This window comes from Coffea arabica, chromosome 11e (assembly GCF_036785885.1).
Source record: "Coffea arabica cultivar ET-39 chromosome 11e, Coffea Arabica ET-39 HiFi, whole genome shotgun sequence".
In the NCBI taxonomy this organism is placed as follows: Eukaryota; Viridiplantae; Streptophyta; class Magnoliopsida; order Gentianales; family Rubiaceae; genus Coffea; species Coffea arabica.
This window is the reverse complement of record NC_092331.1, coordinates 31,930,393-31,954,128: the sequence shown is the minus strand read 5'-3', so window position 1 is coordinate 31,954,128 and position 23,736 is coordinate 31,930,393. Positions and strand designations below refer to the sequence as shown.

The window sequence follows — 23,736 nt, the reverse complement described above, 5'->3', positions numbered from 1 at the left end:
GATCGAACCGTACCGTTCCTGATTTGTCTCGCGCCTTCAGACCCCCCTTCATGCTTCGACAAGAAGCAAAATATAAAGCAATCGTTCCGACGGAGCTAAATTACTACAGGATAAAGAACGAATAGGAAATTTGGATTTCGAAACAAAAATGAGAGTGCAACACGAGGACTTCCCAAGGGGTCACCCATCCTAGTACTACTCTCGCCCAAGCACGCTTAACTTCGGAGTTCTGATGGGATCCGGTGCATTAGTGCTGGTATGATCGCACCCGCCATGTTCCTTTCGCTTTATTCTTTTAAAATACCCCGTCCTGCGAAGCAGTGTGGCTTTTCTAGACCGAAATTAATTTTAAGCGTCAATTCAAGCATTTTCCTCTTATCCTTTTATTTATTTACTTTATATTTCTTTTTGTTATTGATTTGCACCTTATTTTTTTCCCTCATCCCGCAATTCTAAATTATCATGAAATCAATCCTTCACGCTTGCGGTGATACATTTGCGCCGACAAATTTGAGCGACGATCCGGGCTTTGATCGAGCCGTACCGTTCCTGATTTGTCTCGCGCCTTCAGACCCGCTTCATGCTTCGACAAGAAGCAAAATATAAAGCAATCGTTCCGACGGAGCTAAATTACTACAGGATAAAGAACGAATAGGAAATTTGGATTTCGAAACAAAAAAGAGAGGGGTGCAACACGAGGACTTCCCAGGGGGTCACCCATACTAGTACTACTCTCGCCCAAGCACGCTTAACTTCGGAGTTCTGATGGGATCCGGTGCACTAATGCTAGTATGATCGCACCCGCCATGTTCCTTTCGCTTTATTCTTTTAAACCACCCCGTGCTGCGAAACAGTGTGGCTTTTCTAGACCGAAATTCATTTTAAGCTTCAATTCAAGCATTTTCCTCTTATCCTTTTATTTATTTACTTTATATTTTTTTTTGTTATTGATTTGCAACCTATTTTTTTCCCTCATCCCGCAACTCTAAATTATCATGAAATCAATCCTTCACGCTTGCGGTGATACATTTGCGCCGACAAATTTGAGCGACGATCCGGGCTTTGATCGAGCAATACTGTTCCTGATTTGTCCCGCGCCTTCAGACCCGCCTTCATGCTTCGACAAGAAGCAAAATATAAAGCAATCATTCCGACGGAGCTAAATTACTACAGGATAAAGAACGAATAGGAAATTTGGATTTCGAAACAAAAAAAAGAGGGGTGCAACACGAGGACTTCCCAGGAGGTCACCCATCCTAGTACTACACTCGCCTAAGCACGCTTAACTTCGGAGTTCTGATGGGATCCGGTGCATTAATGCTGGTATGATCGCACCCGCCATTTTCCTTTTGCTTTATTCCTTTAAACTACCCAGTCCTGAAAAGCAGTGTGGCTTTTCTAGACCGAAATTCATTTTAAGCGTCAATACAAGCATTTTCCTCTTATCCTTTTATTTATTTACTTTATATTTTTTTTGTTATTGATTTGCACCTTATTTTTTTCCCTCATCCCGCAACTCTAAATTATCATGAAATCAATCTTTCACGCTTGCGGTGATACATTTGCGCCGACAAATTTGAGCGACGATCCAGGCTTTGATCGAGCCGTACCATTCCTGATTTGTCTCGCGCCTTCAGACCCGCCTTCATGCTTCGACAAGAAGCAAAATATAAAGCAATCGTTCCGACGGAGCTAAATTACTACAGGATAAAGAACGAATAGGAAATTTGGATTTCGAAACAAAAAAGAGAGGGGTGCAACACGAGGACTTCCCAGGGGGTCACCCATCCTAGTACTATTCTCGCCCAAACACGCTTAACTTCGGAGTTCTGATGGGATCCGGTGCATTAGTGCTGGTATGATCGCACCCGCCATGTTCCTTTCGCTTTATTTTTTTAAACCACCCCGTGCTGCGAAACAGTGTGGCTTTTCTAGACCGAAATTCATTTTAAGCTTCGATTCAAGCATTTTCCTCTTATCCTTTTATTTATTTACTTTACATTTTTTTTGTTATTGATATGCACCTTATTTTTTTCCCTCATTCCGCAACTCTAAATTATCATGAAATCAATCCTTCACGCTTGCGGTGATACATTTGCGCCGACAAATTTGAGCGACGATCCGGGCTTTGATCGAGCCGTACCGTTCTTGATTTGTCTCGCGCCTTCAGACCCGCTTCATGCTTCGACAAGAAGCAAAATATAAAGCAATCGTTCCGACGGAGCTAAATTACTACAGGATAAAGAACGAATAGGAAATTTGGATTTCGAAACAAAAAAGAGAGGGGTGCAAGACGAGGACTTCCCAGGGGGTCACCCATCCTAGTTCTACTCTCGCCCAAGCACGCTTAACTTCGGAGTTCTGATGGGATCCGGTGCACTAGTGCTGGTATGATCGCACCCGCCATGTTCCTTTCGCTTTATTCTTTTAAACCACCCCGTGCTGCGAAACAGTGTGGCTTTTCTAGACCGAAATTCATTTTAAGCTTCAATTCAAGCATTTTCCTCTTATCCTTTTATTTATTTACTTTATATTTTTTTTTGTTATTGATTTGCACACTATTTTTTTCCCTCATCCCGCAACTCTAAATTATCATGAAATCAATCCTTCACGCTTGCGGTGATACATTTGCGCCGACAAATTTGAGCGACGATCCGGGCTTTGATCGAGCAATACCGTTCCTGATTTGTCTCGCGCCTTCAGACCCGCCTTCATGCTTCGACAAGAAGCAAAATATAAAGCAATCGTTCTGACGGAGCTAAATTACTACAGGATAAAGAACGAATAGGAAATTTGGATTTCGAAACAAAAAAAAATTGGGGTGCAACACGAGGACTTCCCAGGGGGTCACCCATTCTAGTACTACTCTCGCCTAAGCACGCTTAACTTCGGAGTTCTGATGGGATCCGGTGCATTAATGCTGGTATGATCGCACCCGCCATTTTCCTTTCGCTTTATTCCTTTAAACTACCCAGTCCTGCGAAGCAGTGTGGCTTTTCTAGACCGAAATTCATTTTAAGCGTCAATTCAAGCATTTTCCTCTTATCCTTTTATTTATTTACTTTATATTTTTTTTGTTATTGATTTGCACCTTATTTTTTTCCCTCATCCCGCAACTCTAAATTATCATGAAATCAATCCTTCATGCTTGCGGTGATACATTTGCGCCCACAAATTTGAGCGACGATCCGGGCTTTGATCGAACCGTACCGTTCCTGATTTGTCTCGCGCCTTCAGACCCCCCTTCATGCTTCGACAAGAAGCAAAATATAAAGCAATCGTTCCGACGGAGCTAAATTACTACAGGATAAAGAACGAATAGGAAATTTGGATTTCGAAACAAAAATGAGAGTGCAACACGAGGACTTCCCAGGGGGTCACCCATCCTAGTACTACTCTCGCCCAAGCACGCTTAACTTCGGAGTTCTGATGGGATCCGGTGCATTAGTGCTGGTATGATCGCACCCGCCATGTTCCTTTCGCTTTATTCTTTTAAAATACCCCGTCCTGCGAAGCAGTGTGGCTTTTCTAGACCGAAATTAATTTTAAGCGTCAATTCAAGCATTTTCCTCTTATCCTTTTATTTATTTACTTTATATTTCTTTTTGTTATTGATTTGCACCTTATTTTTTTCCCTCATCCCGCAATTCTAAATTATCATGAAATCAATCCTTCACGCTTGCGGTGATACATTTGCGCCGACAAATTTGAGCGACGATCCGGGCTTTGATCGAGCCGTACCGTTCCTGATTTGTCTCGCGCCTTCAGACCCGCTTCATGCTTCGACAAGAATCAAAATATAAAGCAATCGTTCCGACGGAGCTAAATTACTACAGGATAAAGAACGAATAGGAAATTTGGATTTCGAAACAAAAAAGAGAGGGGTGCAACACGAGGACTTCCCAGGGGGTCACCCATCCTAGTACTACTCTCGCCCAAGCACGCTTAACTTCGGAGTTCTGATGGGATCCGGTGCACTAGTGCTAGTATGATCGCACCCGCCATGTTCCTTTCGCTTTATTCTTTTAAACCACCCCGTGCTGCGAAACAGTGTGGCTTTTCTAGACCGAAATTCATTTTAAGCTTCAATTCAAGCATTTTCCTCTTATCCTTTTATTTATTTACTTTATATTTTTTTTTTGTTATTGATTTGCAACCTATTTTTTTCCCTCATCCCGCAACTCCAAATTATCATGAAATCAATCCTTCACGCTTGCGGTGATACATTTGCGCCGACAAATTTGAGCGACGATCCGGGCTTTGATCGAGCAATACCGTTCCTGATTTGTCCCGCGCCTTCAGACCCGCCTTCATGCTTCGACAAGAAGCAAAATATAAAGCAATCGTTCCGACGGAGCTAAATTACTACAGGATAAAGAACGAATAGGAAATTTGGATTTCGAAACAAAAAAAAGAGGGGTGCAACACGAGGACTTCCCAGGGGGTCACCCATCCTAGTACTACTCTCGCCTAAGCACGCTTAACTTCGGAGTTATGATGGGATCCGGTGCATTAATGCTGGTATGATCGCACCCGCCATTTTCCTTTCGTTTTATTCCTTTAAACTACCCAGTCCTGAAAAGCAGTGTGGCTTTTCTAGACCGAAATTCATTTTAAGCGTCAATACAAGCATTTTCCTCTTATCCTTTTATTTATTTACTTTATATTTTTTTTGTTATTGATTTGCACCTTATTTTTTTCCCTCATCCCGCAACTCTAAATTATCATGAAATCAATCTTTCACGCTTGCGGTGATACATTTGCGCCGACAAATTTGAGCGACGATCCGGGCTTTGATCGAGCCGTACCGTTCCTGATTTGTCTCGCGCCTTCAGACCCGCCTTCATGCTTCGACAAGAAGCAAAATATAAAGCAATCGTTCCGACGGAGCTAAATTACTACAGGATAAAGAACGAATAGGAAATTTGGATTTCGAAACAAAAAAGAGAGGGGTGCAACACGAGGACTTCCCAGGGGGTCACCCATCCTAGTACTATTCTCGCCCAAACACGCTTAACTTCGGAGTTCTGATGGGATCCGGTGCATTAGTGCTGGTATGATCGCACCCGCAATGTTCCTTTCGCTTTATTCTTTTAAAATACCCCGTCCTGCGAAGCAGTGTGGCTTTTCTAGACCGAAATGAATTTTAAGCTTCGATTCAAGCATTTTCCTCTTATCCTTTTATTTATTTACTTTATATTTTTTTTGTTATTGATATGCACCTTATTTTTTTCCCTCATCCCGCAACTCTAAATTATCATGAAATCAATCCTTCACGCTTGCGGTGATACATTTGCGCCCACAAATTTGAGCGACGATCCGGGCTTTGATCGAGCCGTACCGTTCCTGATTTGTCTCGCGCCTTCAGACCCGCCTTCATGCTTCGACAAGAAGCAAAATATAAAGCAATCATTCCGACGGAGCTAAATTACTACAGGATAAAGAACGAATAGGAAATTTGGATTTCGAAACAAAAAAAAATTGGGGTGCAACACGAGGACTTCCCAGGGGGTCACCCATTCTAGTACTACTCTCGCCTAAGCACGCTTAACTTCGGAGTTCTGATGGGATCCGGTGCATTAATGCTGGTATGATCGCACCCGCCATTTTCCTTTCGCTTTATTCCTTTAAACTACCCAGTCCTGCGAAGCAGTGTGGCTTTTCTAGACCGAAATTCATTTTAAGCGTCAATTCAAGCATTTTCCTCTTATCCTTTTATTTATTTACTTTATATTTTTTTTGTTATTGATTTGCACCTTATTTTTTTCCCTCATCCCGCAACTCTAAATTATCATGAAATCAATCCTTCATGCTTGCGGTGATACATTTGCGCCCACAAATTTGAGCGACGATCCGGGCTTTGATCGAACCGTACCGTTCCTGATTTGTCTCGCGCCTTCAGACCCCCCTTCATGCTTCGACAAGAAGCAAAATATAAAGCAATCGTTCCGACGGAGCTAAATTACTACAGGATAAAGAACGAATAGGAAATTTGGATTTCGAAACAAAAAAGAGAGGGGTGCAACACGAGGACTTCCCAGGGGGTCACCCATCCTAGTACTATTCTCGCCCAAACACGCTTAACTTCGGAGTTCTGATGGGATCCGGTGCATTAGTGCTGGTATGATCGCACCCGCAATGTTCCTTTCGCTTTATTCTTTTAAAATACCCCGTCCTGCGAAGCAGTGTGGCTTTTCTAGACCGAAATTAATTTTAAGCATCAATTCTAGCATTTTCCTCTTATCATTTTATTTATTTACTTTATATTTTTTTTGTTATTGATATGCACCTTATTTTTTTCCCTCATCCCGCAACTCTAAATTATCATGAAATCAATCCTTCACGCTTGCGGTGATACATTTGCGCCCACAAATTTGAGCGACGATCCGGGCTTTGATCGAGCCGTACCGTTCCTGATTTGTCTCGCGCCTTCAGACCCGCCTTCATGCTTCGACAAGAAGCAAAATATAAAGCAATCATTCCGACGGAGCTAAATTACTACAGGATAAAGAACGAATAGGAAATTTGGATTTCGAAACAAAAAAGAGAGAGGTGCAACACGAGGACTTCCCAGGGGGTCACCCATCCTAGTACTATTCTCGCCCAAACACGCTTAACTTCGGAGTTCTGATGGGATCCGGTGCATTAGTGCTGGTATGATCGCACCCGCCATGTTCCTTTCGCTTTATTCTTTTAAACCACCCCGTGCTGCGAAACAGTGTGGCTTTTCTAGACCGAAATTCATTTTAAGCTTCGATTCAAGCATTTTCCTCTTATCCTTTTATTTATTTACTTTATATTTTTTTTGTTATTAATATGCACCTTATTTTTTTCCCTCATCCCGCAACTCTAAATTATCATGAAATCAATCCTTCACGCTTGCGGTGATACATTTGCGCCCACAAATTTGAGCGACGATCCGGGCTTTGATCGAACCGTACCGTTCCTGATTTGTCTCGCGCCTTCAGACCCGCCTTCATGCTTCGACAAGAAGCAAAATATAAAGCAATCGTTCCGACGGAGCTAAATTACTACAGGATAAAGAACGAATAGGAAATTTGGATTTCGAAACAAAAATGAGAGTGCAACACGAGGACTTCCCAGGGGGTCACCCATCCTAGTACTACTCTCGCCTAAGCACGCTTAACTTCGGAGTTCTGATGGGATCCGGTGCATTAATGCTGGTATGATCGCACCCGCCATTTTCCTTTCGCTTTATTCCTTTAAACTACCCAGTCCTGAAAAGCAGTGTGGCTTTTCTAGACCGAAATTCTTTTTAAGCGTCAATACAAGCATTTTCCTCTTATCCTTTTATTTATTTACTTTATATTTTTTTTGTTATTGATTTGCACCTTATTTTTTTCCCTCATCCCGCAACTCTAAATTATCATGAAATCAATCCTTCACGCTTGCGGTGATACATTTGCGCCGACAAATTTGAGCGACGATCCGGGCTTTGATCGAGCCGTACCGTTCCTGATTTGTCTCGCGCCTTCAGACCCGCTTCATGCTTCGACAAGAAGCAAAATATAAAGCAATCGTTCCGACGGAGCTAAATTACTACAGGATAAAGAACGAATAGGAAATTTGGATTTCGAAACAAAAAAGAGAGGGGTGCAACACGAGGACTTCCCAGGGGGTCACCCATCCTATTACTATTCTCGCCCAAACACGCTTAACTTCGGAGTTCTGATGGGATCCGGTGCATTAGTGCTGGTATGATCGCACCCGCCATGTTCCTTTCGCTTTCTTCTTTTAAACCACCCCGTGCTGCGAAACAGTGTGGCTTTTCCAGACCGAAATTCATTTTAAGCTTCGATTCATGCATTTTCCTCTTATCCTTTTATTTATTTACTTTATATTTTTTTTGTTATTGATATGCACCTTATTTTTTTCCCTCATCCCGCAACTCTAAATTATCACGAAATCAATCCTTCATGCTTGCGGTGATACATTTGCGCCCACAAATTTGAGCGACGATCCGGGCTTTGATCGAACCGTACCGTTCCTGATTTGTCTCGCGCCTTCAGACCCCCCTTCATGCTTCGACAAGAAGCAAAATATAAAGCAATCGTTCCGACGGAGCTAAATTACTACAGGATAAAGAACGAATAGGAAATTTGGATTTCGAAACAAAAATGAGAGTGCAACACGAGGACTTCCCAGGGGGTCACCCATCCTAGTACTACTCTCGCCCAAGCACGCTTAACTTCGGAGTTCTGATGGGATCCGGTGCATTAGTGCTGGTATGATCGCACCCGCCATGTTCCTTTCGCTTTATTCTTTTAAAATACCCCGTCCTGCGAAGCAGTGTGGCTTTTCTAGACCGAAATTAATTTTAAGCGTCAATTCAAGCATTTTCCTCTTATCCTTTTATTTATTTACTTTACATTTTTTTTGTTATTGATATGCACCTTATTTTTTTCCCTCATTCCGCAACTCTAAATTATCATGAAATCAATCCTTCACGCTTGCGGTGATATATTTGCGCCCACAAATTTGAGCGACGATCCGGGCTTTGATCGAACCGTACCGTTCCTGATTTGTCTCGCGCCTTCAGACCCCCCTTCATGCTTCGACAAGAAGCAAAATATAAAGCAATCGTTCCGACGGAGCTAAATTACTACAGGATAAAGAACGAATAGGAAATTTGGATTTCGAAACAAAAATGAGAGTGCAACACGAGGACTTCCCAAGGGGTCACCCATCCTAGTACTACTCTCGCCCAAGCACGCTTAACTTCGGAGTTCTGATGGGATCCGGTGCATTAGTGCTGGTATGATCGCACCCGCCATGTTCCTTTCGCTTTATTCTTTTAAAATACCCCGTCCTGCGAAGCAGTGTGGCTTTTCTAGACCGAAATTAATTTTAAGCGTCAATTCAAGCATTTTCCTCTTATCCTTTTATTTATTTACTTTATATTTCTTTTTGTTATTGATTTGCACCTTATTTTTTTCCCTCATCCCGCAATTCTAAATTATCATGAAATCAATCCTTCACGTTTGCGGTGATACATTTGCGCCGACAAATTTGAGCGACGATCCGGGCTTTGATCGAGCCGTACCGTTCCTGATTTGTCTCGCGCCTTCAGACCCGCTTCATGCTTCGACAAGAAGCAAAATATAAAGCAATCGTTCCGACGGAGCTAAATTACTACAGGATAAAGAACGAATAGGAAATTTGGATTTCGAAACAAAAAAGAGAGGGGTGCAACACGAGGACTTCCCAGGGGGTCACCCATACTAGTACTACTCTCGCCCAAGCACGCTTAACTTCGGAGTTCTGATGGGATCCGGTGCACTAGTGCTAGTATGATCGCACCAGCCATGTTCCTTTCGCTTTATTCTTTTAAACCACCCCGTGCTGCGAAACAGTGTGGCTTTTCTAGACCGAAATTCATTTTAAGCTTCAATTCAAGCATTTTCCTCTTATCCTTTTATTTATTTACTTTATATTTTTTTTTGTTATTGATTTGCAACCTATTTTTTTCCCTCATCCCGCAACTCTAAATTATCATGAAATCAATCCTTCACGCTTGCGGTGATACATTTGCGCCGACAAATTTGAGCGACGATCCGGGCTTTGATCGAGCAATACTGTTCCTGATTTGTCCCGCGCCTTCAGACCCGCCTTCATGCTTCGACAAGAAGCAAAATATAAAGCAATCATTCCGACGGAGCTAAATTACTACAGGATAAAGAACGAATAGGAAATTTGGATTTCGAAACAAAAAAAAGAGGGGTGCAACACGAGGACTTCCCAGGAGGTCACCCATCCTAGTACTACACTCGCCTAAGCACGCTTAACTTCGGAGTTCTGATGGGATCCGGTGCATTAATGCTGGTATGATCGCACCCGCCATTTTCCTTTTGCTTTATTCCTTTAAACTACCCAGTCCTGAAAAGCAGTGTGGCTTTTCTAGACCGAAATTCATTTTAAGCGTCAATACAAGCATTTTCCTCTTATCCTTTTATTTATTTACTTTATATTTTTTTTGTTATTGATTTGCACCTTATTTTTTTCCCTCATCCCGCAACTCTAAATTATCATGAAATCAATCTTTCACGCTTGCGGTGATACATTTGCGCCGACAAATTTGAGCGACGATCCGGGCTTTGATCGAGCCGTACCATTCCTGATTTGTCTCGCGCCTTCAGACCCGCCTTCATGCTTCGACAAGAAGCAAAATATAAAGCAATCGTTCCGACGGAGCTAAATTACTACAGGATAAAGAACGAATAGGAAATTTGGATTTCGAAACAAAAAAGAGAGGGGTGCAACACGAGGACTTCCCAGGGGGTCACCCATCCTAGTACTATTCTCGCCCAAACACGCTTAACTTCGGAGTTCTGATGGGATCCGGTGCATTAGTGCTGGTATGATCGCACCCGCCATGTTCCTTTCGCTTTATTTTTTTAAACCACCCCGTGCTGCGAAACAGTGTGGCTTTTCTAGACCGAAATTCATTTTAAGCTTCGATTCAAGCATTTTCCTCTTATCCTTTTATTTATTTACTTTACATTTTTTTTGTTATTGATATGCACCTTATTTTTTTCCCTCATTCCGCAACTCTAAATTATCATGAAATCAATCCTTCACGCTTGCGGTGATACATTTGCGCCGACAAATTTGAGCGACGATCCGGGCTTTGATCGAGCCGTACCGTTCTTGATTTGTCTCGCGCCTTCAGACCCGCTTCATGCTTCGACAAGAAGCAAAATATAAAGCAATCGTTCCGACGGAGCTAAATTACTACAGGATAAAGAACGAATAGGAAATTTGGATTTCGAAACAAAAAAGAGAGGGGTGCAAGACGAGGACTTCCCAGGGGGTCACCCATCCTAGTTCTACTCTCGCCCAAGCACGCTTAACTTCGGAGTTCTGATGGGATCCGGTGCACTAGTGCTGGTATGATCGCACCCGCCATGTTCCTTTCGCTTTATTCTTTTAAACCACCCCGTGCTGCGAAACAGTGTGGCTTTTCTAGACCGAAATTCATTTTAAGCTTCAATTCAAGCATTTTCCTCTTATCCTTTTATTTATTTACTTTATATTTTTTTTTGTTATTGATTTGCACACTATTTTTTTCCCTCATCCCGCAACTCTAAATTATCATGAAATCAATCCTTCACGCTTGCGGTGATACATTTGCGCCGACAAATTTGAGCGACGATCCGGGCTTTGATCGAGCAATACCGTTCCTGATTTGTCTCGCGCCTTCAGACCCGCCTTCATGCTTCGACAAGAAGCAAAATATAAAGCAATCGTTCTGACGGAGCTAAATTACTACAGGATAAAGAACGAATAGGAAATTTGGATTTCGAAACAAAAAAAAATTGGGGTGCAACACGAGGACTTCCCAGGGGGTCACCCATCCTAGTACTACTCTCGCCCAAGCACGCTTAACTTCGGAGTTCTGATGGGATCCGGTGCATTAGTGCTGGTATGATCGCACCCGCCATGTTCCTTTCGCTTTATTCTTTTAAACCACCCCGTGCTGCGAAACAGTGTGGCTTTTCTAGACCGAAATTCATTTTAAGCTTCGATTCAAGCATTTTCCTCTTATCCTTTTATTTATTTACTTTATATTTTTTTTGTTATTAATATGCACCTTATTTTTTTCCCTCATCCCGCAACTCTAAATTATCATGAAATCAATCCTTCACGCTTGCGGTGATACATTTGCGCCCACAAATTTGAGCGACGATCCGGGCTTTGATCGAACCGTACCGTTCCTGATTTGTCTCGCGCCTTCAGACCCGCCTTCATGCTTCGACAAGAAGCAAAATATAAAGCAATCGTTCCGACGGAGCTAAATTACTACAGGATAAAGAACGAATAGGAAATTTGGATTTCGAAACAAAAATGAGAGTGCAACACGAGGACTTCCCAGGGGGTCACCCATCCTAGTACTACTCTCGCCTAAGCACGCTTAACTTCGGAGTTCTGATGGGATCCGGTGCATTAATGCTGGTATGATCGCACCCGCCATTTTCCTTTCGCTTTATTCCTTTAAACTACCCAGTCCTGAAAAGCAGTGTGGCTTTTCTAGACCGAAATTCTTTTTAAGCGTCAATACAAGCATTTTCCTCTTATCCTTTTATTTATTTACTTTATATTTTTTTTGTTATTGATTTGCACCTTATTTTTTTCCCTCATCCCGCAACTCTAAATTATCATGAAATCAATCCTTCACGCTTGCGGTGATACATTTGCGCCGACAAATTTGAGCGACGATCCGGGCTTTGATCGAGCCGTACCGTTCCTGATTTGTCTCGCGCCTTCAGACCCGCTTCATGCTTCGACAAGAAGCAAAATATAAAGCAATCGTTCCGACGGAGCTAAATTACTACAGGATAAAGAACGAATAGGAAATTTGGATTTCGAAACAAAAAAGAGAGGGGTGCAACACGAGGACTTCCCAGGGGGTCACCCATCCTATTACTATTCTCGCCCAAACACGCTTAACTTCGGAGTTCTGATGGGATCCGGTGCATTAGTGCTGGTATGATCGCACCCGCCATGTTCCTTTCGCTTTCTTCTTTTAAACCACCCCGTGCTGCGAAACAGTGTGGCTTTTCCAGACCGAAATTCATTTTAAGCTTCGATTCATGCATTTTCCTCTTATCCTTTTATTTATTTACTTTATATTTTTTTTGTTATTGATATGCACCTTATTTTTTTCCCTCATCCCGCAACTCTAAATTATCACGAAATCAATCCTTCATGCTTGCGGTGATACATTTGCGCCCACAAATTTGAGCGACGATCCGGGCTTTGATCGAACCGTACCGTTCCTGATTTGTCTCGCGCCTTCAGACCCCCCTTCATGCTTCGACAAGAAGCAAAATATAAAGCAATCGTTCCGACGGAGCTAAATTACTACAGGATAAAGAACGAATAGGAAATTTGGATTTCGAAACAAAAATGAGAGTGCAACACGAGGACTTCCCAGGGGGTCACCCATCCTAGTACTACTCTCGCCCAAGCACGCTTAACTTCGGAGTTCTGATGGGATCCGGTGCATTAGTGCTGGTATGATCGCACCCGCCATGTTCCTTTCGCTTTATTCTTTTAAAATACCCCGTCCTGCGAAGCAGTGTGGCTTTTCTAGACCGAAATTAATTTTAAGCGTCAATTCAAGCATTTTCCTCTTATCCTTTTATTTATTTACTTTACATTTTTTTTGTTATTGATATGCACCTTATTTTTTTCCCTCATTCCGCAACTCTAAATTATCATGAAATCAATCCTTCACGCTTGCGGTGATATATTTGCGCCCACAAATTTGAGCGACGATCCGGGCTTTGATCGAACCGTACCGTTCCTGATTTGTCTCGCGCCTTCAGACCCCCCTTCATGCTTCGACAAGAAGCAAAATATAAAGCAATCGTTCCGACGGAGCTAAATTACTACAGGATAAAGAACGAATAGGAAATTTGGATTTCGAAACAAAAATGAGAGTGCAACACGAGGACTTCCCAAGGGGTCACCCATCCTAGTACTACTCTCGCCCAAGCACGCTTAACTTCGGAGTTCTGATGGGATCCGGTGCATTAGTGCTGGTATGATCGCACCCGCCATGTTCCTTTCGCTTTATTCTTTTAAAATACCCCGTCCTGCGAAGCAGTGTGGCTTTTCTAGACCGAAATTAATTTTAAGCGTCAATTCAAGCATTTTCCTCTTATCCTTTTATTTATTTACTTTATATTTCTTTTTGTTATTGATTTGCACCTTATTTTTTTCCCTCATCCCGCAATTCTAAATTATCATGAAATCAATCCTTCACGTTTGCGGTGATACATTTGCGCCGACAAATTTGAGCGACGATCCGGGCTTTGATCGAGCCGTACCGTTCCTGATTTGTCTCGCGCCTTCAGACCCGCTTCATGCTTCGACAAGAAGCAAAATATAAAGCAATCGTTCCGACGGAGCTAAATTACTATAGGATAAAGAACGAATAGGAAATTTGGATTTCGAAACAAAAAAGAGAGGGGTGCAACACGAGGACTTCCCAGGGGGTCACCCATACTAGTACTACTCTCGCCCAAGCACGCTTAACTTCGGAGTTCTGATGGGATCCGGTGCACTAGTGCTAGTATGATCGCACCAGCCATGTTCCTTTCGCTTTATTCTTTTAAACCACCCCGTGCTGCGAAACAGTGTGGCTTTTCTAGACCGAAATTCATTTTAAGCTTCAATTCAAGCATTTTCCTCTTATCCTTTTATTTATTTACTTTATATTTTTTTTTGTTATTGATTTGCAACCTATTTTTTTCCCTCATCCCGCAACTCTAAATTATCATGAAATCAATCCTTCACGCTTGCGGTGATACATTTGCGCCGACAAATTTGAGCGACGATCCGGGCTTTGATCGAGCAATACTGTTCCTGATTTGTCCCGCGCCTTCAGACCCGCCTTCATGCTTCGACAAGAAGCAAAATATAAAGCAATCATTCCGACGGAGCTAAATTACTACAGGATAAAGAACGAATAGGAAATTTGGATTTCGAAACAAAAAAAAGAGGGGTGCAACACGAGGACTTCCCAGGAGGTCACCCATCCTAGTACTACACTCGCCTAAGCACGCTTAACTTCGGAGTTCTGATGGGATCCGGTGCATTAATGCTGGTATGATCGCACCCGCCATTTTCCTTTTGCTTTATTCCTTTAAACTACCCAGTCCTGAAAAGCAGTGTGGCTTTTCTAGACCGAAATTCATTTTAAGCGTCAATACAAGCATTTTCCTCTTATCCTTTTATTTATTTACTTTATATTTTTTTTGTTATTGATTTGCACCTTATTTTTTTCCCTCATCCCGCAACTCTAAATTATCATGAAATCAATCTTTCACGCTTGCGGTGATACATTTGCGCCGACAAATTTGAGCGACGATCCGGGCTTTGATCGAGCCGTACCATTCCTGATTTGTCTCGCGCCTTCAGACCCGCCTTCATGCTTCGACAAGAAGCAAAATATAAAGCAATCGTTCCGACGGAGCTAAATTACTACAGGATAAAGAACGAATAGGAAATTTGGATTTCGAAACAAAAAAGAGAGGGGTGCAACACGAGGACTTCCCAGGGGGTCACCCATCCTAGTACTATTCTCGCCCAAACACGCTTAACTTCGGAGTTCTGATGGGATCCGGTGCATTAGTGCTGGTATGATCGCACCCGCCATGTTCCTTTCGCTTTATTTTTTTAAACCACCCCGTGCTGCGAAACAGTGTGGCTTTTCTAGACCGAAATTCATTTTAAGCTTCGATTCAAGCATTTTCCTCTTATCCTTTTATTTATTTACTTTACATTTTTTTTGTTATTGATATGCACCTTATTTTTTTCCCTCATTCCGCAACTCTAAATTATCATGAAATCAATCCTTCACGCTTGCGGTGATACATTTGCGCCGACAAATTTGAGCGACGATCCGGGCTTTGATCGAGCCGTACCGTTCTTGATTTGTCTCGCGCCTTCAGACCCGCTTCATGCTTCGACAAGAAGCAAAATATAAAGCAATCGTTCCGACGGAGCTAAATTACTACAGGATAAAGAACGAATAGGAAATTTGGATTTCGAAACAAAAAAGAGAGGGGTGCAAGACGAGGACTTCCCAGGGGGTCACCCATCCTAGTTCTACTCTCGCCCAAGCACGCTTAACTTCGGAGTTCTGATGGGATCCGGTGCACTAGTGCTGGTATGATCGCACCCGCCATGTTCCTTTCGCTTTATTCTTTTAAACCACCCCGTGCTGCGAAACAGTGTGGCTTTTCTAGACCGAAATTCATTTTAAGCTTCAATTCAAGCATTTTCCTCTTATCCTTTTATTTATTTACTTTATATTTTTTTTTGTTATTGATTTGCACACTATTTTTTTCCCTCATCCCGCAACTCTAAATTATCATGAAATCAATCCTTCACGCTTGCGGTGATACATTTGCGCCGACAAATTTGAGCGACGATCCGGGCTTTGATCGAGCAATACCGTTCCTGATTTGTCTCGCGCCTTCAGACCCGCCTTCATGCTTCGACAAGAAGCAAAATATAAAGCAATCGTTCTGACGGAGCTAAATTACTACAGGATAAAGAACGAATAGGAAATTTGGATTTCGAAACAAAAAAAAATTGGGGTGCAACACGAGGACTTCCCAGGGGGTCACCCATTCTAGTACTACTCTCGCCTAAGCACGCTTAACTTCGGAGTTCTGATGGGATCCGGTGCATTAATGCTGGTATGATCGCACCCGCCATTTTCCTTTCGCTTTATTCCTTTAAACTACCCAGTCCTGCGAAGCAGTGTGGCTTTTCTAGACCGAAATTCATTTTAAGCGTCAATTCAAGCATTTTCCTCTTATCCTTTTATATATTTACTTTATATTTTTTTTGTTATTGATTTGCACCTTATTTTTTTCCCTCATCCCGCAACTCTAAATTATCATGAAATCAATCCTTCATTCTTGCGGTGATACATTTGCGCCCACAAATTTGAGCGACGATCCGGGCTTTGATCGAACCGTACCGTTCCTGATTTGTCTCGCGCCTTCAGACCCCCCTTCATGCTTCGACAAGAAGCAAAATATAAAGCAATCGTTCCGACGGAGCTAAATTACTACAGGATAAAGAACGAATAGGAAATTTGGATTTCGAAACAAAAATGAGAGTGCAACACGAGGACTTCCCAGGGGGTCACCCATCCTAGTACTACTCTCGCCCAAGCACGCTTAACTTCGGAGTTCTGATGGGATCCGGTGCATTAGTGCTGGTATGATCGCACCCGCCATGTTCCTTTCGCTTTATTCTTTTAAAATACCCCGTCCTGCGAAGCAGTGTGGCTTTTCTAGACCGAAATTAATTTTAAGCGTCAATTCAAGCATTTTCCTCTTATCCTTTTATTTATTTACTTTATATTTCTTTTTGTTATTGATTTGCACCTTATTTTTTTCCCTCATCCCGCAATTCTAAATTATCATGAAATCAATCCTTCACGCTTGCGGTGATACATTTGCGCCGACAAATTTGAGCGACGATCCGGGCTTTGATCGAGCCGTACCGTTCCTGATTTGTCTCGCGCCTTCAGACCCGCTTCATGCTTCGACAAGAAGCAAAATATAAAGCAATCGTTCCGACGGAGCTAAATTACTACAGGATAAAGAACGAATAGGAAATTTGGATTTCGAAACAAAAAAGAGAGGGGTGCAACACGAGGACTTCCCAGGGGGTCACCCATCCTAGTACTACTCTCGCCCAAGCACGCTTAACTTCGGAGTTCTGATGGGATCCGGTGCACTAGTGCTGGTATGATCGCACCCGCCATGTTCCTTTCGCTTTATTCTTTTAAACCACCCCGTGCTGCGAAACAGTGTGGCTTTTCTAGACCGAAATTCATTTTAAGCTTCAATTCAAGCATTTTCCTCTTATCCTTTTATTTATTTACTTTATATTTTTTTTTGTTATTGATTTGCAACCTATTTTTTTCCCTCATCCCGCAACTCCAAATTATCATGAAATCAATCCTTCACGCTTGCGGTGATACATTTGCGCCGACAAATTTGAGCGACGATCCGGGCTTTGATCGAGCAATACCGTTCCTGATTTGTCCCGCGCCTTCAGACCCGCCTTCATGCTTCGACAAGAAGCAAAATATAAAGCAATCGTTCCGACGGAGCTAAATTACTACAGGATAAAGAACGAATAGGAAATTTGGATTTCGAAACAAAAAAAAGAGGGGTGCAACACGAGGACTTCCCAGGGGGTCACCCATCCTAGTACTACTCTCGCCTAAGCACGCTTAACTTCGGAGTTATGATGGGATCCGGTGCATTAATGCTGGTATGATCGCACCCGCCATTTTCCTTTCGTTTTATTCCTTTAAACTACCCAGTCCTGAAAAGCAGTGTGGCTTTTCTAGACCGAAATTCATTTTAAGCGTCAATACAAGCATTTTCCTCTTATCCTTTTATTTATTTACTTTATATTTGTTTTGTTATTGATTTGCACCTTATTTTTTTCCCTCATCCCGCAACTCTAAATTATCATGAAATCAATCTTTCACGCTTGCGGTGATACATTTGCGCCGACAAATTTGAGCGACGATCCGGGCTTTGATCGAGCCGTACCGTTCCTGATTTGTCTCGCGCCTTCAGACCCGCCTTCATGCTTCGACAAGAAGCAAAATATAAAGCAATCGTTCCGACGGAGCTAAATTACTACAGGATAAAGAACGAATAGGAAATTTGGATTTCGAAACAAAAAAGAGAGGGGTGCAACACGAGGACTTCCCAGGGGGTCACCCATCCTAGTACTATTCTCGCCCAAACACGCTTAACTTCGGAGTTCTGATGGGATCCGGTGCATTAGTGCTGGTATGATCGCACCCGCCATGTTCCTTTCGCTTTATTTTTTTAAACCACCCCGTGCTGCGAAACAGTGTGGCTTTTCTAGACCGAAATTCATTTTAAGCTTCGATTCAAGCATTTTCCTCTTATCCTTTTATTTATTTACTTTACATTTTTTTTGTTATTGATATGCACCTTATTTTTTTCCCTCATTCCGCAACTCTAAATTATCATGAAATCAATCCTTCACGCTTGCGTTGATACATTTGCGCCGACAAATTTGAGCGACGATCCGGGCTTTGATCGAGCCGTACCGTTCCTGATTTGTCTCGCGCCTTCAGACCCGCCTTCATGCTTCGACAAGAAGCAAAATATAAATTAATCGTTCCGACGGAGCTAAATTACTACAGGATAAAGAACGAATAGGAAATTTGGATTTCGAAACAAAAATGAGAGTGCAACACGAGGACTTCCCAGGGGGTCACCCATCCTAGTACTACTCTCGCCCAAGCACGCTTAACTTCGGAGTTCTGATGGGATCCGGTGCATTAGAGCTGGTATGATCGCACCCGCCATGTTTCTTTCGCTTTATTCTTTTAAACCACCCCGTGCTGCGAAACAGTGTGGCTTTTCTAGACCGAAATTAATTTTAAGCGTCAATTCAAGCATTTTCCTCTTATCCTTTTATTTATTTACTTTATATTTCTTTTTGTTATTGATTTGCACCCTATTTTTTTCCCTCGTCCCGCAATTCTAAATTATCATGAAATCAATTCTTCACGCTTGCGGTGATTCACTTGCGCCGACAAATTTGAGCGACGATCCGGGCTTTGGTCGAGCAATACCGTTCCTGATTTGTCTCGCGCCTTCAGACCCGCCTTCATGCTTCGACGAGAAGCAAAATATAAAGCAATCGTTCCGACGGAGCTAAATTACTACAGGATAAAAAACGAATAGGAAATTTGGATTTCGAAACAAAAAAGAGAGGGGTGCAACACGAGGACTTCCCAGGGGGTCACACATCCTAGTACTACTCTCGCCCAAGCACGCTTAACTTCGGAGTTCTGATGGGATCCGGTGCATTAGTGCTGGTATGATCGCACCCGCCATGTTCCTTTCGCTTTATTCTTTTAAAATACCCCGTGCTGCGAAACAGTGTGGCTTTTCTAGACCGAAATTAATTTTAAGCGTCAATTCAAGCATTTTCCTCTTATCCTTTTATTTATTTACTTTATATTTCTTTTTGTTATTGATTTGCACCTTATTTTTTTCCCTCATCCCGCAATTCTAAATTATCATGAAATCAATCCTTCACGCTTGCGGTGATACATTTGCGCCGACAAATTTGAGCGACGATCCGGGCTTTGATCGAGCCGTACCGTTCCTGATTTGTCTCGCGCCTTCAGACCCGCTTCATGCTTCGACAAGAAGCAAAATATAAAGCAATCGTTCCGACGGAGCTAAATTACTACAGGATAAAGAACGAATAAGAAATTTGGATTTCGAAACAAAAAAGAGAGGGGTGCAACACGAGGACTTCCCAGGGGGTCACCCATCCTAGTACTACTCTCGCCCAAGCACGCTTAACTTCGGAGTTCTGATGGGATCCGGTGCACTAGTGCTGGTATGATCGCACCCGCCATGTTCCTTTCGCTTTATTCTTTTAAACCACCCCGTGCTGCGAAACAGTGTGGCTTTTCTACCGAAATTCATTTTAAGCTTCAATTCAAGCATTTTCCTCTTATCCTTTTATTTATTTACTTTATATTTTTTTTTGTTATTGATTTGCACACTATTTTTTTCCCTCATCCCGCAACTCTAAATTATCATGAAATCAATCCTTCACGCTTGCGGTGATACATTTGCGCCGACAAATTTGAGCGACGATCCGGGCTTTGATCGAGCAATACCGTTCCTGATTTGTCTCGCGCCTTCAGACCCGCCTTCATGCTTCGACAAGAAGCAAAATATAAAGCAATCGTTCTGACGGGGCTAAATTACTACAGGATAAAGAACGAATAGGAAATTTGGATTTCGAAACAAAAAAAAGAGGGGTGCAACACGAGGACTTCCCAGGGGGTCACCCATTCTAGTACTACTCTCGCCTAAGCACGCTTAACTTCGGAGTTCTGATGGGATCCGGTGCATTAATGCTGGTATGATCGCACCCGCCATTTTCCTTTCGCCTTATTCCTTTAAACTACCCAGTCCTGCGAAGCAGTGTGGCTTTTCTAGACCGAAATTCATTTTAAGCGTCAATACAAGCATTTTCCTCTTATCCTTTTATTTATTTACTTTATATTTTTTTTTGTTATTGATTTGCACACTATTTTTTTCCCTCATCCCGCAACTCTAAATTATCATGAAATCAATCCTTCACGCTTGCGGTGATACATTTGCGCCGACAAATTTGAGCGACGATCCGGGCTTTGATCGAGCAATACCGTTCCTGATTTGTCTCGCGCCTTCAGACCCGCCTTCATGCTTCGACAAGAAGCAAAATATAAAGCAATCGTTCCGACGGAGCTAAATTACTACAGGATAAAGAACGAATAGGAAATTTGGATTTCGAAACAAAAAAGAGAGGGGTGCAACACGAGGACTTCCCAGGGGGTCACCCATCCTAGTACTATTCTCGCCCAAACACGCTTAACTTCGGAGTTCTGATGGGATCCGGTGCATTAGTGCTGGTATGATCGCACCCGCCATGTTCCTTTCGCTTTATTTTTTTAAACCACCCCGTGCTGCGAAACAGTGTGGCTTTTCTAGACCGAAATTCATTTTAAGCTTCGATTCAAGCATTTTCCTCTTATCCTTTTATTTATTTACTTTACATTTTTTTTGTTATTGATATGCACCTTATTTTTTTCCCTCATTCCGCAACTCTAAATTATCATGAAATCAATCCTTCACGCTTGCGGTGATACATTTGCGCCGACAAATTTGAGCGACGATCCGGGCTTTGATCGAGCCGTACCGTTCCTGATTTGTCTCGCGCCTTCAGACCCGCCTTCATGCTTCGACAAGAAGCAAAATATAAATTAATCGTTCCGACGGAGCTAAATTACTACAGGATAAAGAACGAATAGGAAATTTGGATTTCGAAACAAAAATGAAAGTGCAACACGAGGACTTCCCAGGGGGTCACCCATCCTAGTACTACTCTCGCCCAAGCACGCTTAACTTCGGAGTTCTGATGGGATCCGGTGCATTAGAGCTGGTATGATCGCACCCGCCATGTTTCTTTCGCTTTATTCTTTTAAACCACCCCGTGCTGCGAAACAGTGTGGCTTTTCTAGACCGAAATTAATTTTAAGCGTCAATTCAAGCATTTTCCTCTTATCCTTTTATTTATTTACTTTATATTTCTTTTTGTTATTGATTTGCACCCTATTTTTTTCCCTCGTCCCGCAATTCTAAATTATCATGAAATCAATTCTTCACGCTTGCGGTGATTCACTTGCGCCGACAAATTTGAGCGACGATCCGGGCTTTGGTCGAGCAATACCGTTCCTGATTTGTCTCGCGCCTTCAGACCCGCCTTCATGCTTCGACAAGAAGCAAAATATAAAGCAATCGTTCCGACGGAGCTAAATTACTACAGGATAAAAAACGAATAGGAAATTTGGATTTCGAAACAAAAAAGAGAGGGGTGCAACACGAGGACTTCCCAGGGGGTCACCCATCCTAGTACTACTCTCGCCCAAGCACGCTTAACTTCGGAGTTCTGATGGGATCCGGTGCATTAGTGCTGGTATGATCGCACCCGCCATGTTCCTTTCGCTTTATTCTTTTAAAATACCCCGTGCTGCGAAACAGTGTGGCTTTTCTAGACCGAAATTAATTTTAAGCGTCAATTCAAGCATTTTCCTCTTATCCTTTTATTTATTTACTTTATATTTCTTTTTGTTATTGATTTGCACCTTATTTTTTTCCCTCATCCCGCAATTCTAAATTATCATGAAATCAATCCTTCACGCTTGCGGTGATACATTTGCGCCGACAAATTTGAGCGACGATCCGGGCTTTGATCGAGCCGTACCGTTCCTGATTTGTCTCGCGCCTTCAGACCCGCTTCATGCTTCGACAAGAAGCAAAATATAAAGCAATCGTTCCGACGGAGCTAAATTACTACAGGATAAAGAACGAATAGGAAATTTGGATTTCGAAACAAAAAAGAGAGGGGTGCAACACGAGGACTTCCCAGGGGGTCACCCATCCTAGTACTACTCTCGCCCAAGCACGCTTAACTTCGGAGTTCTGATGGGATCCGGTGCACTAGTGCTGGTATGATCGCACCCGCCATGTTCCTTTCGCTTTATTCTTTTAAACCACCCCGTGCTGCGAAACAGTGTGGCTTTTCTAGACCGAAATTCATTTTAAGCTTCAATTCAAGCATTTTCCTCTTATCCTTTTATTTATTTACTTTATATTTTTTTTTGTTATTGATTTGCACACTATTTTTTTCCCTCATCCCGCAACTCTAAATTATCATGAAATCAATCCTTCACGCTTGCGGTGATACATTTGCGCCGACAAATTTGAGCGACGATCCGGGCTTTGATCGAGCAATACCGTTCCTGATTTGTCTCGCGCCTTCAGACCCGCCTTCATGCTTCGACAAGAAGCAAAATATAAAGCAATCGTTCTGACGGGGCTAAATTACTACAGGATAAAGAACGAATAGGAAATTTGGATTTCGAAACAAAAAAAAGAGGGGTGCAACACGAGGACTTCCCAGGGGGTCACCCATTCTAGTACTACTCTCGCCTAAGCACGCTTAACTTCGGAGTTCTGATGGGATCCGGTGCATTAATGCTGGTATGATCGCACCCGCCATTTTCCTTTCGCCTTATTCCTTTAAACTACCCAGTCCTGCGAAGCAGTGTGGCTTTTCTAGACCGAAATTCATTTTAAGCGTCAATACAAGCATTTTCCTCTTATCCTTTTATTTATTTACTTTATATTTTTTTGTTATTGATTTGCACCTTATTTTTTTCCCTCATCCCGCAACTCTAAATTATCATGAAATCAATCCTTCACGCTTGCGGTGATACATTTGCGCTGACAAATTTGAGCGACGATCCGGGCTTTGATCGAGCCGTACCGTTCCTGATTTGTCTCGCGCCTTCAGACCCGCCTTCATGCTTCGACAAGAAGCAAAATATAAAGCAATCGTTCCGACGGAGCTAAATTACTACAGGATAAAGAACGAATAGGAAATTTGGATTTCGAAACAAAAAAGAGAGGGGTGCAACACGAGGACTTCCCAGGGGGTCACCCATCCTAGTACTATTCTCGCCCAAACACGCTTAACTTCGGAGTTCTGATGGGATCCGGTGCATTAGTGCTGGTATGATCGCACCCGCCATGTTCCTTTCGCTTTATTCTTTTAAACCAC

The 23,736-nt window shown here is 42.5% G+C and overlaps 45 non-coding genes across 45 annotated transcripts; all 45 read right to left on the bottom strand.

Annotated features, from left to right (window-relative positions):
• Window positions 1–151: 151 nt before the first annotated feature.
• LOC140030616 (5S ribosomal RNA) lies at window positions 152–270 on the bottom strand. Its single transcript, XR_011834531.1, has one exon. It is a non-coding gene; the product is annotated as a 5S ribosomal RNA (ribosomal RNA).
• A 414-nt stretch (window positions 271–684) lies between these two features.
• Window positions 685–803, bottom strand: LOC140031691 (5S ribosomal RNA). Its single transcript, XR_011835614.1, has one exon. It is a non-coding gene; the product is annotated as a 5S ribosomal RNA (ribosomal RNA).
• A 415-nt stretch (window positions 804–1,218) lies between these two features.
• LOC140031531 (5S ribosomal RNA) lies at window positions 1,219–1,337 on the bottom strand. The gene has a single exon (XR_011835453.1). It is a non-coding gene; the product is annotated as a 5S ribosomal RNA (ribosomal RNA).
• Window positions 1,338–1,751: 414 nt separating this feature from the next.
• LOC140030958 (5S ribosomal RNA) lies at window positions 1,752–1,870 on the bottom strand. Its single transcript, XR_011834878.1, has one exon. It is a non-coding gene; the product is annotated as a 5S ribosomal RNA (ribosomal RNA).
• Window positions 1,871–2,283: 413 nt separating this feature from the next.
• Window positions 2,284–2,402, bottom strand: LOC140032293 (5S ribosomal RNA). Its single transcript, XR_011836219.1, has one exon. It is a non-coding gene; the product is annotated as a 5S ribosomal RNA (ribosomal RNA).
• A 416-nt stretch (window positions 2,403–2,818) lies between these two features.
• On the bottom strand, window positions 2,819–2,937 carry LOC140031619 (5S ribosomal RNA). The gene has a single exon (XR_011835541.1). It is a non-coding gene; the product is annotated as a 5S ribosomal RNA (ribosomal RNA).
• Window positions 2,938–3,348: 411 nt separating this feature from the next.
• LOC140029934 (5S ribosomal RNA) lies at window positions 3,349–3,467 on the bottom strand. Its single transcript, XR_011833849.1, has one exon. It is a non-coding gene; the product is annotated as a 5S ribosomal RNA (ribosomal RNA).
• A 414-nt stretch (window positions 3,468–3,881) lies between these two features.
• On the bottom strand, window positions 3,882–4,000 carry LOC140031211 (5S ribosomal RNA). Its single transcript, XR_011835132.1, has one exon. It is a non-coding gene; the product is annotated as a 5S ribosomal RNA (ribosomal RNA).
• A 416-nt stretch (window positions 4,001–4,416) lies between these two features.
• On the bottom strand, window positions 4,417–4,535 carry LOC140032367 (5S ribosomal RNA). The gene has a single exon (XR_011836293.1). It is a non-coding gene; the product is annotated as a 5S ribosomal RNA (ribosomal RNA).
• Window positions 4,536–4,949: 414 nt separating this feature from the next.
• LOC140030957 (5S ribosomal RNA) lies at window positions 4,950–5,068 on the bottom strand. The gene has a single exon (XR_011834877.1). It is a non-coding gene; the product is annotated as a 5S ribosomal RNA (ribosomal RNA).
• Window positions 5,069–5,483: 415 nt separating this feature from the next.
• Window positions 5,484–5,602, bottom strand: LOC140031618 (5S ribosomal RNA). The gene has a single exon (XR_011835540.1). It is a non-coding gene; the product is annotated as a 5S ribosomal RNA (ribosomal RNA).
• Window positions 5,603–6,016: 414 nt separating this feature from the next.
• LOC140030956 (5S ribosomal RNA) lies at window positions 6,017–6,135 on the bottom strand. The gene has a single exon (XR_011834876.1). It is a non-coding gene; the product is annotated as a 5S ribosomal RNA (ribosomal RNA).
• Window positions 6,136–6,549: 414 nt separating this feature from the next.
• On the bottom strand, window positions 6,550–6,668 carry LOC140031458 (5S ribosomal RNA). Its single transcript, XR_011835380.1, has one exon. It is a non-coding gene; the product is annotated as a 5S ribosomal RNA (ribosomal RNA).
• Window positions 6,669–7,079: 411 nt separating this feature from the next.
• LOC140031571 (5S ribosomal RNA) lies at window positions 7,080–7,198 on the bottom strand. The gene has a single exon (XR_011835492.1). It is a non-coding gene; the product is annotated as a 5S ribosomal RNA (ribosomal RNA).
• Window positions 7,199–7,611: 413 nt separating this feature from the next.
• LOC140031679 (5S ribosomal RNA) lies at window positions 7,612–7,730 on the bottom strand. The gene has a single exon (XR_011835602.1). It is a non-coding gene; the product is annotated as a 5S ribosomal RNA (ribosomal RNA).
• Window positions 7,731–8,141: 411 nt separating this feature from the next.
• Window positions 8,142–8,260, bottom strand: LOC140029933 (5S ribosomal RNA). Its single transcript, XR_011833848.1, has one exon. It is a non-coding gene; the product is annotated as a 5S ribosomal RNA (ribosomal RNA).
• Window positions 8,261–8,671: 411 nt separating this feature from the next.
• On the bottom strand, window positions 8,672–8,790 carry LOC140030614 (5S ribosomal RNA). Its single transcript, XR_011834529.1, has one exon. It is a non-coding gene; the product is annotated as a 5S ribosomal RNA (ribosomal RNA).
• Window positions 8,791–9,204: 414 nt separating this feature from the next.
• Window positions 9,205–9,323, bottom strand: LOC140032079 (5S ribosomal RNA). Its single transcript, XR_011836005.1, has one exon. It is a non-coding gene; the product is annotated as a 5S ribosomal RNA (ribosomal RNA).
• Window positions 9,324–9,738: 415 nt separating this feature from the next.
• On the bottom strand, window positions 9,739–9,857 carry LOC140031530 (5S ribosomal RNA). The gene has a single exon (XR_011835452.1). It is a non-coding gene; the product is annotated as a 5S ribosomal RNA (ribosomal RNA).
• A 414-nt stretch (window positions 9,858–10,271) lies between these two features.
• On the bottom strand, window positions 10,272–10,390 carry LOC140030954 (5S ribosomal RNA). Its single transcript, XR_011834874.1, has one exon. It is a non-coding gene; the product is annotated as a 5S ribosomal RNA (ribosomal RNA).
• Window positions 10,391–10,803: 413 nt separating this feature from the next.
• LOC140032292 (5S ribosomal RNA) lies at window positions 10,804–10,922 on the bottom strand. The gene has a single exon (XR_011836218.1). It is a non-coding gene; the product is annotated as a 5S ribosomal RNA (ribosomal RNA).
• Window positions 10,923–11,338: 416 nt separating this feature from the next.
• Window positions 11,339–11,457, bottom strand: LOC140032131 (5S ribosomal RNA). The gene has a single exon (XR_011836056.1). It is a non-coding gene; the product is annotated as a 5S ribosomal RNA (ribosomal RNA).
• Window positions 11,458–11,868: 411 nt separating this feature from the next.
• Window positions 11,869–11,987, bottom strand: LOC140031570 (5S ribosomal RNA). The gene has a single exon (XR_011835491.1). It is a non-coding gene; the product is annotated as a 5S ribosomal RNA (ribosomal RNA).
• A 413-nt stretch (window positions 11,988–12,400) lies between these two features.
• Window positions 12,401–12,519, bottom strand: LOC140031678 (5S ribosomal RNA). Its single transcript, XR_011835601.1, has one exon. It is a non-coding gene; the product is annotated as a 5S ribosomal RNA (ribosomal RNA).
• A 411-nt stretch (window positions 12,520–12,930) lies between these two features.
• Window positions 12,931–13,049, bottom strand: LOC140029932 (5S ribosomal RNA). The gene has a single exon (XR_011833847.1). It is a non-coding gene; the product is annotated as a 5S ribosomal RNA (ribosomal RNA).
• Window positions 13,050–13,460: 411 nt separating this feature from the next.
• Window positions 13,461–13,579, bottom strand: LOC140030613 (5S ribosomal RNA). The gene has a single exon (XR_011834528.1). It is a non-coding gene; the product is annotated as a 5S ribosomal RNA (ribosomal RNA).
• A 414-nt stretch (window positions 13,580–13,993) lies between these two features.
• On the bottom strand, window positions 13,994–14,112 carry LOC140032078 (5S ribosomal RNA). Its single transcript, XR_011836004.1, has one exon. It is a non-coding gene; the product is annotated as a 5S ribosomal RNA (ribosomal RNA).
• A 415-nt stretch (window positions 14,113–14,527) lies between these two features.
• Window positions 14,528–14,646, bottom strand: LOC140031529 (5S ribosomal RNA). The gene has a single exon (XR_011835451.1). It is a non-coding gene; the product is annotated as a 5S ribosomal RNA (ribosomal RNA).
• A 414-nt stretch (window positions 14,647–15,060) lies between these two features.
• Window positions 15,061–15,179, bottom strand: LOC140030953 (5S ribosomal RNA). The gene has a single exon (XR_011834873.1). It is a non-coding gene; the product is annotated as a 5S ribosomal RNA (ribosomal RNA).
• A 413-nt stretch (window positions 15,180–15,592) lies between these two features.
• LOC140032291 (5S ribosomal RNA) lies at window positions 15,593–15,711 on the bottom strand. Its single transcript, XR_011836217.1, has one exon. It is a non-coding gene; the product is annotated as a 5S ribosomal RNA (ribosomal RNA).
• A 416-nt stretch (window positions 15,712–16,127) lies between these two features.
• On the bottom strand, window positions 16,128–16,246 carry LOC140031617 (5S ribosomal RNA). Its single transcript, XR_011835539.1, has one exon. It is a non-coding gene; the product is annotated as a 5S ribosomal RNA (ribosomal RNA).
• A 411-nt stretch (window positions 16,247–16,657) lies between these two features.
• LOC140029931 (5S ribosomal RNA) lies at window positions 16,658–16,776 on the bottom strand. Its single transcript, XR_011833846.1, has one exon. It is a non-coding gene; the product is annotated as a 5S ribosomal RNA (ribosomal RNA).
• A 414-nt stretch (window positions 16,777–17,190) lies between these two features.
• LOC140030686 (5S ribosomal RNA) lies at window positions 17,191–17,309 on the bottom strand. Its single transcript, XR_011834605.1, has one exon. It is a non-coding gene; the product is annotated as a 5S ribosomal RNA (ribosomal RNA).
• Window positions 17,310–17,724: 415 nt separating this feature from the next.
• LOC140032366 (5S ribosomal RNA) lies at window positions 17,725–17,843 on the bottom strand. The gene has a single exon (XR_011836292.1). It is a non-coding gene; the product is annotated as a 5S ribosomal RNA (ribosomal RNA).
• A 414-nt stretch (window positions 17,844–18,257) lies between these two features.
• Window positions 18,258–18,376, bottom strand: LOC140030952 (5S ribosomal RNA). The gene has a single exon (XR_011834872.1). It is a non-coding gene; the product is annotated as a 5S ribosomal RNA (ribosomal RNA).
• A 411-nt stretch (window positions 18,377–18,787) lies between these two features.
• LOC140031049 (5S ribosomal RNA) lies at window positions 18,788–18,906 on the bottom strand. Its single transcript, XR_011834970.1, has one exon. It is a non-coding gene; the product is annotated as a 5S ribosomal RNA (ribosomal RNA).
• Window positions 18,907–19,321: 415 nt separating this feature from the next.
• On the bottom strand, window positions 19,322–19,440 carry LOC140031432 (5S ribosomal RNA). Its single transcript, XR_011835353.1, has one exon. It is a non-coding gene; the product is annotated as a 5S ribosomal RNA (ribosomal RNA).
• Window positions 19,441–19,854: 414 nt separating this feature from the next.
• On the bottom strand, window positions 19,855–19,973 carry LOC140030685 (5S ribosomal RNA). The gene has a single exon (XR_011834604.1). It is a non-coding gene; the product is annotated as a 5S ribosomal RNA (ribosomal RNA).
• Window positions 19,974–20,386: 413 nt separating this feature from the next.
• LOC140031616 (5S ribosomal RNA) lies at window positions 20,387–20,505 on the bottom strand. Its single transcript, XR_011835538.1, has one exon. It is a non-coding gene; the product is annotated as a 5S ribosomal RNA (ribosomal RNA).
• Window positions 20,506–20,920: 415 nt separating this feature from the next.
• On the bottom strand, window positions 20,921–21,039 carry LOC140030951 (5S ribosomal RNA). Its single transcript, XR_011834871.1, has one exon. It is a non-coding gene; the product is annotated as a 5S ribosomal RNA (ribosomal RNA).
• Window positions 21,040–21,450: 411 nt separating this feature from the next.
• Window positions 21,451–21,569, bottom strand: LOC140031493 (5S ribosomal RNA). The gene has a single exon (XR_011835415.1). It is a non-coding gene; the product is annotated as a 5S ribosomal RNA (ribosomal RNA).
• Window positions 21,570–21,984: 415 nt separating this feature from the next.
• Window positions 21,985–22,103, bottom strand: LOC140032120 (5S ribosomal RNA). The gene has a single exon (XR_011836045.1). It is a non-coding gene; the product is annotated as a 5S ribosomal RNA (ribosomal RNA).
• A 414-nt stretch (window positions 22,104–22,517) lies between these two features.
• LOC140030683 (5S ribosomal RNA) lies at window positions 22,518–22,636 on the bottom strand. Its single transcript, XR_011834602.1, has one exon. It is a non-coding gene; the product is annotated as a 5S ribosomal RNA (ribosomal RNA).
• A 415-nt stretch (window positions 22,637–23,051) lies between these two features.
• LOC140031614 (5S ribosomal RNA) lies at window positions 23,052–23,170 on the bottom strand. The gene has a single exon (XR_011835536.1). It is a non-coding gene; the product is annotated as a 5S ribosomal RNA (ribosomal RNA).
• A 413-nt stretch (window positions 23,171–23,583) lies between these two features.
• Window positions 23,584–23,702, bottom strand: LOC140030950 (5S ribosomal RNA). Its single transcript, XR_011834870.1, has one exon. It is a non-coding gene; the product is annotated as a 5S ribosomal RNA (ribosomal RNA).
• Between the last annotated feature and the right edge of the window lie 34 nt (window positions 23,703–23,736).